The 10998-nt window shown below is 71.6% G+C and overlaps 1 protein-coding gene across 1 annotated transcript in view; it reads right to left on the bottom strand.

Annotated features, from left to right (window-relative positions):
- The window catches only part of RPS9 (ribosomal protein S9), a 56177-nt gene that overhangs the window by 30033 nt on the left and 15146 nt on the right, over positions 1-10998 (bottom strand). The gene's annotated exons all lie outside the window — the stretch shown is intronic.

The following is a 10998-nucleotide window of genomic DNA, read 5'->3' as shown; positions in this document are numbered from 1 at the left end:
CTTGGGGGTCCCGAGGACAGAACCCCCCGGGGTGGGGAGGGGTGGACTGGGGAGGGGGAGGGTCAAGGTTGGGGGGGAGGGGGCATTAAAAAAAACTCCAGGCCTGGCTTTTACTGGGAACGGCGTGGTGTGTACTGGTTTGTGCTGGGGGGAGACTGGGACTGGGGGGGACTGGTTTGGACTGGGAACTGGGGACCCCTAACTGGTTTGGACTGGGAGGGGGCGACTGGTCTGTACTGGGAGCTGGGAACCCCCCAATTGGTTTTGACTGGGAGCTGGGGACTCCCTAACTGGTTTGGACTGGGGGGGGGCAACTGGTTTGGACTGGGAACCAGGGACCCCCCCAACTGGTTTGGGCTGGGAGGGGGCGACTGGTCTGTACTGGGAGCTGGAGACCCCCAACTGGTCTGTACTGGGAGCAGTGGGGGCTGTGGGGCAGAGCCGCCATAGCGGGGGAGGGGCAGTTGTGCCACCCCCCCCCCGGCCCCCCCCGCGCTGAGCCGCTCTGATCCCCCCCCCTCCCAGTAAGCCCAGTAAAACCATTAAGCGCCACTGGCCGGGCCTGGGTGGCCGCGGGAGCGAGCGTGCGAGGGGCCGGGGGCTGTCGCACACGCGTGTGCGCAGGTACGGGGGCTGCAGGGGCCGCACACGCGTGTGCCGGGGAGGGGGAGGCAGGAGGGCCCCGCGTCGCACACGCGTGTGCGAGGGAGGCCACCGGCGCGGGGGTGGGGGGGCAGGGGGCCTTGCACGCGCGTGTGCGAGGACGTCGCTTCGGCTGCGTGGGGAGGGGGAGCCACGCGTGGGGGGGGGGTGCGGCGCACACGCGCGTGCAAGGGCTGGAGGTGGCTGTGCTGCGCCCGAGCGTGCGAGGGGGGAGCCGCGTGCGTTGCACACGCGTGTGCGAGGGGACATCGCTCGCCTCGCACCACCAAGCAATGCCGTGCGTTGCACACGCGTGTGCGAGGGCGTATCGCTCGCCTCACGCCGTCAAGCAACGACGCGCTTTGCACACGCGTGTGCGAGGGGATATCGCTTCCCTCGCACCACCAAGCAACGACGCGCGTTGCACACGCGTGTGCAAAGCGATATCGCTCGCCTCGCACCACCAAGCAACGACGCGCCTCGCACACGCGTGCGCGAGGGCGGGAGGCGCCGGCGTGTGCAAAGAGGAGGGACCCCCCCTCCCGCCTCGCACACGCGCGTGCAAGGGGACATCGCTCGTACCCCCCCACGCAGGGCCGCCCCCCGAGCTCGCACACGCGCGTGCGAAGGCCTCCCGCTCGTAGGGACCGCCCTCGCGCCCCGCGTGCGAGAACCCCCCCGGTCTTCGCACGCGCGCGTGCGCAAGGAGCCTCTCTTGCCTTGCAGACGTCCGCCCGCCGCCGCGCCCGCCTTCGCACGCGCGCGTGCCCCGGCCATGCCGCCCCGCGCGCTCGCCCTGCTGACCCTGGGGGTGCTGCTGGGGGGGGCGGGGGCCGAGCCCCTCCCCCGCTTCATCTGCACCCCCCTCCCCCCCGAATCGGAGCCGGGTTGTCCGGCCGGCCCTTCGCACGAGGCTTGGCACGAGGCGGCGTCGCACGAGGGGGCGTCGGCGGCGTCGCACGAGGGGCTGGCGGGGGCGCGGCGCACCATCCTGCGGCTGCGCGAGGCGCTGGTGCAGCAGCGGGAAGCGGCGCTGGAGCAGCGCGAGGCGGCGCGGGAGCTGGCGGCCAAGCTGGGCCGCTGCCAGGCCCGGGCGCACGAGGAGGCCTCGCACGAGGAGGCCTCGCACGAGGAGGCCTCGCACGAGGAGGCTTCGCGCCGGGAGGCTTCGCGCCGGGAAGCGTGGCAGGGGCGGGAAGGGGCGCAGCGGGCGCTGCAGGTCTTGCGGCAGAGGCTGCAGCAGCTGCAGGTGAGGGGGCTCGCACGCGCGCGTGCGAGGCTCCCCGGGGCGTGGCGCGCTCGGGCGGGGCTTCCCGGCTCGCGCCGGCCTCGCGCGACGCCGCCTTGCACGCCCTCCTCGTGCGCCGCTCCCTGTGCACGACCCTCCCCGTGCACAACCGTCCTCGTGCACCGCAGCCTCGTGCACCACCTCCTTGCACGCCCTCCTCGTGCACTGCTCCCTGTGCACGCCCCTCCTCGTGCATCGCATCCTCGTGCACCGGCATCCTCGTGCACTGCACCCTGGTGCAATACCTTGCACGTCCTCCTTTGCACAACCCTCCCCGTGCACAACTCTCCTCGTGTACCGCACCCTCGTGCAACACCTCCTTGCACGTCCTCCCGAGCACAACCGTCCCTGCGCACAACCCTCCTCGTGCATCGCTCCTTGTGCACCGTCACCCTCGTGCACTGCGCCCTCGTGCAACACCTTGCACGTCCTCGTGTGCACAACCCTCCCCGTGCACAACCCTTCTCGTGCCCCGCTCCTTGTGCACAACCCTCCTTGTGCATCGCGTCCTCGTGCACCATCACCCTCGTGCACTGCGCCCTCGTGCAACACCTTGCACGTCCTCCTTTGCACAACCCTCCCCGTGCACAACCCTCCTCGTGCACAACCCTCCCCGTGCACCATCACCCTCGTGCACCGCACCCTCGTGCACCATCATCTTCATGCACCGCTCCCTCGTGCAACACCTCTTTGCACGCCCTCCTGTGCACGACCCTCCCCGTGCACCGCTCCCCGTGCACAACTCCTCGTGCGACGCACCCTCGTGCAACGCCTCCTCGCACGTCCTCGTGTGCACAACTGTCCTCGTGCACGAGCCTGCTCGCGCACTGCATCCCCGTGCACCATCATCCTCGTGCACCGCACCCTCGTGCACCATCGCCCTCGTGCAACACCTCCTTGCACCCCCCTCCTCGTGCACAACCCTCCCCGTGCACCATCATCCTCGTGCACCCTCGTGCAACGCCTCCCTGCCCGAACGCCTGGGTGCCCTGGGGGGGGGGGGGAGGAGGGGCCTGGGAGGGGACCCCGCCCTCCGGGGAACCCCCCCTTCCCCCCAGTGGACCCTCCCTCCCCCCAGGGGACCCCGCCCTCCGGGGAACCCCCTTCCCCCAGTGGACCCTCCCCTCCCCCCAGGGGACCCCGCCCTCCGGGGAACCCCCTTCCCCCAGTGGACCCTCCTCCCCCCCAGGGGACCCCGCCCTCCGGGAACCCCCTTCCCCCAGTGGACCCTCCCCTCCCCCAGGGAACCCCACCCTCCAGGGGACCCACCCCCAGGGGACCCTCCCCTCCCCTCCAGGGGACCCCCCTCCCCCCCAGCGAAGGCTTGACCCCCTGATCCTCTTTGGGGACCATCTGGTGGCCTTAAGGGGGGGCAGGTGCCCGGATGCCTGCCCTTCCCCTCCCCTCTCCCCTCCCCCCCCCGCCGCTGCCCTCATTAACCCGGCGCTGATTAACTCGGGGGGGGGAGGGGATTAACGGGGGCAGCTCCAGGGCCGCCCTGGGGCTAAATATAGCCCGGGGGAGGGGAAGGGGGGCAAAGGGCAGGTGGGGGGCAGGGGGATGGGATGGGGGCACTTGGGGGCAGGAAGGGGCTGGGGGGCAATTGGGGGGCAGGGAGGAGATGTGGGGCAGGGTGAGGGCAGGATGGGGCTCTGGGGCAAGATGGGGGGCAGGAGGGGGCTGGGGGGCAATTGGGGGGCAGGGAGGAGATGTGGGGCAGGTTGGGGGTCTATGGGGCGGGATGGGGCTCTGGGGCAAGATGGGGGGCAGGTTGGGGGGCAGGGAGGGGTCGGGGCGGAGTTGGAGGGTCTATGGGGCAAGATGAGGGGCTCTGGGGGAGGATGGGGGCAGTTAGGGGTCTATGGGGTAAGATGGGGGCTCTAGGGAAGGATGGGGGCTGCGGGGCAGGTTGGGGGCACTTGGGCGGTCTATGGGGTAAGATGGGGGCTCTGGGGCAGGTTGGGGGCACTTGGGCGGTCTATGGGGCAAGATGGGGGCTCTGGGGAGGATGGGGGGCAGTTGGGGGGTCTATGGGGTAAGTTGGGGGCTCTCGGGAAGGATGGGGGCTGCGGGGCAGGTTGGGGGGCAGTTGGGGGGTCTATGGGGTAAGACGGGGGCTCTGGGGGAGGATGGGGGCACTGGGGCAGGTTGGGGGGCAGCTGGGGGTCTATGGGGTAGGATGGGGGCTCTCGGGAAGGATGGGGGCTGCAGGGCAGGTTGGGGGGCAGTTGGGGGTCTATGGGGTAAGACGGGGGGCTCTGGGGGAGGATGGGGGGCACTGGGGCAGCTGGGGGGGCAGCTGGGGGGGCAATTGGGGGCAGGCTGTGGGGCAGGCTGTGGGGCAGGTTGGGGGGCAGCTGGGGGTCCGTGGGGTGACGCCCCCCCCGCAGAGCCGCAACGTCTCGGGGCTGCGGGAAGCGCTGCAGAAGAAGATCGGGCTGCTGGAGCTGGAGCTCCGTCACCATGGCAACGGCAGCCATCCCCATGGCAACCACCACGGCGACCACCACGCCCACCACGGCGACCACGGCAACGACCACGGCCACCACGGCGACCACTACCTCAAGCATGGCAACCATCATGGCGACCATCATGGCGACCACGGCAACCATCATGGCGACCACGGCGACCACCATGGCAACCATCACGGCAACCATGGCAATCATCACGGTCACCATGGCGACCACGAGAAGCATGGCAACCACCATGAGGATCTCCATGGCAACCACCACGGTCACCATGGCGACCACGAGAAGCATGGCAACCACCATGAGGATCTCCATGGCAACCACCACGGTCACCATGGCGACCACGAGAAGCATGGCAACCACCATGAGGATCTCCATGGCAACCACCACGGTCACCATGGCGACCACGAGAAGCATGGCAACCACCATGAGGATCTCCATGGCAACCACCACGGTCACCACGGCGACCACAGCAAGCCCGGCGACCATGGCAACCACTACGATCACCATGGCAACCAAAGCAAGCCCAGCAACCCTAGCAACCACCACGGCATCCTCCATAGCAACCACTACGGTAACCATGGCAACCGCCACGGCGACCACAGCAAGCACAGCAACCTCCCCGGCAACCACTTGGAGGATCACCATGGCAACCACCACAGCCATCTCCATGGCAACCACTACGGGAACCATGGCAACCACCACGGGGACCACAGCAAACCCGGCCATCTCCATGGCAACCACCCCGAGCATCACTGGGCCCACAGCCGTCGCCATGGCGACCACGAGGAGGAGGAGGAGGACCACGACGACCCCGAGGACCACGGGGACCCCGGGGACCGCGAGGACCCCAAGGACCCCCAGGACAAGCACAAGGGTGAGGGGACGGGGACCCCCGGGGTGGGGACACCAGGGGTGGGGACACCCAGGGGTGACGGGAGGGGGACACCCAGGGGTGGGGACACCCGGGGGTGAGGGGACGGGGACCCCCGGGGTGGGGACACCAGGGGTGGGGACCCCCAGGGGTGACGGGACGGGGACCCCGGGGTGGGGACACCAGGGGTGGGGACCCCCAGGGTGAGGGGATGGGGACCCCGGGGTGGGAACACCCAGGGGTGAGGGGACGGGGACCCCGGGGTGGGGACACCAGGGGTGGGGACCCCAGGGGTGAGGGGATGGGGACACCAGGGGTGGGGACCCCCAGGGGTGAGGGGACGGGGACCCCGGGGTGGGGACACCAGGGTGGGGACCCCAGGGGTGAGGGGACTGGGACCCCCGGGGTGGGGACACCAGGGGTGGGGACCCCAGGGGTGAGAGGACGGGGACACCCAGGGGTGGGAACACCAGGGGAGGGGACCCCCAGGGGTGAGGGGACGGGGACCCCCGGGGTGGTGACGCCAGGGGTGGGGACCCCCAGGGGTGACGGGATGGGGACCCCCGGGGTGGGGACCCCCAGGGGTGGGGACCCCAGGGGTGAGGGGATGGGGACCCCGGGGTGGGAACACCCAGGGGTGAGGGACGGGGACCCCCGGGGTGGGGACACCAGGGTGGGGACCCCAGGGGTGAGGGGATGGGGACACCAGGGGTGGGGACACCAGGGGTGGGGATCCCAGGGGTGAGGGGACGGGGACCCCGGGGTGGGGACACCAGGGGTGGGGACCCCAGGGGTGAGGGGATGGGGACACCCAGGGGTGGGGACACCAGGGGTGGGGACCCCAGGGGTGATGGGGTGGGGACCCCGGGGTGGGGACACCCAGGGGTGGGGACCCCAGGGGTGAGGGGACGGGGACCCCGGGGTGGGGACACCAGGGGTGGGGACCCCAGGGGTGAGGGATGGGGACACCCAGGGGTGGGGACACCAGGGTGGGGACCCCAGGGGTGATGGGGTGGGGACCCCGGGGTGGGGACACCCAGGGGTGGGGACCCCAGGGGTGAGGGGATGGGGACCCCGGGGTGGGGACACCAGGGGTGGGGACCCCAGGGGTGAGGGGATGGGGACCCCGGGGTGGGAACACCCAGGGGTGAGGGGACAGGGACCCCGGGGTGGGGACACCAGGGTGGGGACCCCAGGGGTGAGGGGATGGGGACACCAGGGGTGGGGACACCAGGGGTGGGGATCCCAGGGGTGAGGGGACGGGGACCCCCGGGGTGGGGACACCAGGGGTGGGGACCCCAGGGGTGAGGGGATGGGGACACCAGGGGTGGGGACACCAGGGGTGGGGACCCCAGGGGTGATGGGGTGGGGACCCCCGGGGTGGGGACACCCAGGGGTGGGGACCCCAGGGGTGAGGGGACGGGGACCCCGGGGTGGGGACACCAGGGTGGGGACCCCAGGGGTGACGGGATGGGGACACCCAGGGTGGGGACACCAGGGGTGGGGACCCCAGGGGTGATGGGGTGGGGACCCCGGGGTGGGGACACCCAGGGGTGGGGACCCCAGGGGTGACGGGATGGGGACCCCCGGGGTGGGGACACCAGGGGTGGGGACCCCAGGGGTGAGGGGATGGGGACACCCAGGGGTGGGGACACCAGGGGTGGGGACCCCAGGGGTGATGGGGTGGGGACCCCCGGGGTGGGGACACCCAGGGGTGGGGACCCCCAGGGGTGACGGGATGGGGACCCCCGGGGTGGGGACCCCCAGGGGTGGGGACCCCAGGGGTGAGGGGACGGGGACCCCCGGGGTGGGGACCCCCAGGGTGGGGACCCCCAGGGGTGATGGGGTGGGGACCCCCGGGGTGGTGACGCCAGGGGTGGGGACCCCAGGGGTGACGGGATGGGGACCCCGGGGTGGTGACACCAGGGGTGGGGACCCCCAGGGGTGAGGGGAAGGGGACACCCAGGGGTGGGGACCGCCAGGGGTGGGGACCCCCAGGGGTGACGGGATGGGGACCCCCGGGGTGGGGACACCAGGGGTGGGGACCCCTGGGGACAGAGGGGTGGGGACCCCAGGGGTGAGGGGACGGGGACCCCCGGGGTGGGGACCCCCAGGGTGGGGACCCCCCAGGATTGGGACCCCCCAGGGCTGGGGACCCCCCGCGCCGGCCCCCCCGCGCCCCGCGCTGACGGCCGGGGGTTCCGCAGGGGCCGGGGGCCCGCGGGGGGGGTTCCGCGTGTCCTTCCCCCTCCGCACCAACTACATGTTCGCGCGGGCGCGGGGCACGGTGCGGCGGGCGCTGCGGGCCCTCTCCGCCTGCCTCTGGCTGCGCCCCGGGGGGGCCCCCGCCCTGGGCACCCCCTTTTCCTACGCCGCCCCCGGGCAACCCAACGAGCTGGTGCTGCTGGCCTGGGGCGGGCGCCCCATGGAGCTGCTGGTGGACGATCAGGTGGGGGGAGGGGGAGAGGGAGATGGGGGGGAGGGTGGGGGGAGATGGGGGATGGGGGGTGGGGGTGGGGGAGGGGGAGATGAGGGGATGGGGAGTGGGGGGTGGGGGAGAGGGGAGATGGGGGGATGGGGGTGGGGGGAGGGGAGATGGGGGGTGGGGGGAGAGGGAGATGGGGGATGGGGGGTGGGGGGAGAGGGGAGATGGGGGATGGGGGTGGGGGGTGGGGGAGATGGGGGATGGGGGGGGGGGAGGGGGAGATGGGGGGATGGGGGTGGGGGGAGGGGAGATGAGGGGATGGGGGAGTGGGGGGTGGGGGGAGAGGGAGATGGGGGGATGGGGGGTGGGGGGGAGGGGAGATGAGGGGATGGGGAGTGGGGGGATGGGGGGCTATGGGGGGATGGGGGAACGGGGGATGGGGGGCTATCGGTGGGCTATGAGAGTGGGGGGCTATGGGGGGGATGGGGGAGTGGGGGGAGGGGGAGATGGGGGGGTATGGGGGGTGGGGGGATGGGGGGCTATGAGGGGATGGGGGAACGGGGGATGGGGGGCTGTGGGTGGGCTATGAGAGTGGGGGGCTATGGGGGGGATGGGGGAGTGGGGGGAGGGGGAGATGGGGGGATGGGGGTGGGGGAGATGGGGGTATGGGGGGGAGAGGGAGATGGGGGGATGGGGGTGGGGGGAGATGGGGGGTATGGGGGGGAGAGGGAGATGGGGGATGGGGGTGGGGGAGATGGGGGTATGGGGGGAGAGGGGGATGGGGGTGGGGGGAGGGGGGACATGAGGGGATGGGGAGTGGGGGGATGGGGGGCTATGGGGGATGGGGGCTATCGGTGGGCTATGAGAGTGGGGGGCTATGGGGGGATGGGGGAGTGGGGGAGGGGGAGATGGGGGGTATGGGGGGTGGGGGGATGGGGGCTATGAGGGGATGGGGAACAGGGGGATGGGGGGCTGTGGGTGGGCTATGAGAGTGGGGGATGGGGGAGTGGGGGATGGGGGTGATGGGGGGCTATGGGGGCTGAGGGGGCCATGGGGGCTACGGGGGCTATGGGGGATGGGGGAAATGGGGATGATGGGGGCTATGGAGGTATGGGGGGTGGGGTGCTATGGGGGTGTGTGGGGGTGTGGGGAAGGGGGAATATGGGGGTCTGTGAGGGGTATTGGGGTGCGGGGCCTATGGGGGTAGGAGCCGTCTGGTGGGCTATGGGGCAGGGGGCTCTGTGGGGCTGGGGGCTCTGTGGGGCTGGGGAGTTCTGTGGGGTGGGGGTCTGTGGGGTGGGGGACTCTGTGGGGCTGGGGGGTTCTGTGGGGCGGGGGCTCTGTGGGGCGGGGGGTCTGTGGGGCTGTGGGTCTGTGAGGCTGGGGGTTCTGTGGGGCAGGGGGTCTGTGGGGTGGGGGACTCTGTGGGGCTGGGGGGTCTGTAGGGCTCTGTGGGGTGGGGGGGTCTGTGGGGTGGGGGACTCTGTGGGGCTGGGGGGTCTGTAGGGCTCTGTGGGGTGGGGGGGTCTGTGGGGTGGGGGACTCTGTGAGGCTGGGGGTTCTGTGGGGCGGGGGGCTCTGTGGGGCGGGGGGCCGGGTGCACCCCCCCGACAGGCCCCCCCAGGCGGTGCCGCTGGCCTTGTCCCCGTCCCCAGGGCGGTGGCAGCACGTCTGCGTCACCTGGGCGGCGGCGGGGGGCACCTGGCGCAGCTTCCAGGACGGGGTCCCCCGGGGCCGGGGGGGGGGCTGGCGGCCGGGCACCCCCTGCGCCCCCGCGGCGTCCTCGTCCTCGGCCAGGAGCAGGTAGGGCCGCGGGGCCGGGCCGGGTGACGCAGGGCCACGGGGGGACGTGGGGTCACGGGGACAGCCTGGGGCCAGGGGGACAGCTTGGGGTCACGGGGCCACCGTGGAGTGTGGGGGGGGACATCCCTGCGCCCGTGTCCCACGGGTGCCACGTGCCCGTGTCCCCACATCCCCCTGTCCCCACTTCTCCGCGTCCCCACATCCCCTTGTCCCCGGGCCGCGCGGGTGTCATGTCTCCGTGTCCCCACATCCCCGTGCCACACGGGTGCCACGTGCCCGTGTCCCCACATCCCCGTGTCCCCACATCCCCATGTCCCCATGTCACACGGGTGCCACGTGCCCGTGTCCCCACATCCCCGTGTCCCCACATCCCCATGTCCCCATGTCACACGGATGCCACGTGCCCGTGTCCCCATATCCCCCTGTCCCTGTGCCACACGGGTACCATGTCTCCGTGTCCCCAAATTCCCCTTGTCCCCATGTCACATGGGTGCCACATGCCCGTGTCCCCACATCCCCGTGTCCCCACTTCTCCATGTCCCTGTGCCACATGGGTGCCATGTCTCCATGTCCCCACATCCCCGTGTCCCCATGTCCCCACTTCTCCATGTCCCTGTGCCACACGGGTGCCACATCCCAGTGTCCCCGCATCCCCGTGTCCCCACATCCCTGTGTCCCTGTGCCACACGGGTACCATGTCTCCGTGTCCCCAAATTCCCCTTGTCCCCATGCCACACGGGTGCCACATCCCCGTGTCCCCACATCCCCGTGTCCCCACTTCTCCGTGTCCCTGTGTCACACGGGTGCCACGTGCTCATGTCCCCACATGTTCCCACTTGTCCCCGTGTCCCCATGTTCCCACTTCTCCGTGTCCCCATGCCACACGGGTGCCACATCCCCGTGTCCCTGCATCCCCATGTCCCCACATCCCCGTGTCCCTGTGCCACACGGGTGCCATATGCCCGTGTCCCCACATCTCCCTGTGCCACACGGGTGCCATGTCCCCATGTCCCCACATCCCTGTACCATGTGGGTGCCATGCCCCCATGTCCCCGTGTCCCCATGCCACATGGGTGCCACGTCCCCCTGTCCCTGTGCTATGTGGGTGCCATGTTCCCATGTCCCCATGCCACATGGGTGCCATGTCCCCCTGTCCCCGTGCCACGTGGGTGCCGTGTCCCCTTGTCCCTATGCCACATGGGTACCGTGTCCCCATGTCTGTATCCCACGTGGGTGCCACGTCCCCTTGTCCCCCTGTCCCTGTGCTGCACGGATGCCACATCCCCATGTCCCCACGGCCCCCTGTCCCCATGCCACGTGGGTGCCATGTCCCCCTGTCCCCCGTGCCACACGGGTGCCACGTCCCCTTGTCCCTATGCCCACGTGCCACATGGGTGCCACGTCCCCACGTCTGCATCCCACGTGGGTGCCACGTCCCCACGTCCCCGTGCCAGACGGATGCCACCTCCCCTTGTCCCTACGCCCACGTGCCACGTGG

This window comes from Ciconia boyciana, chromosome 28, assembly GCF_034638445.1.
Source record: "Ciconia boyciana chromosome 28, ASM3463844v1, whole genome shotgun sequence".
NCBI lineage: Eukaryota > Metazoa > Chordata > Aves > Ciconiiformes > Ciconiidae > Ciconia > Ciconia boyciana.
The sequence above is the reverse complement of the archived record's forward strand: the minus strand, read 5'-3'. Positions and strand labels throughout refer to the sequence as shown.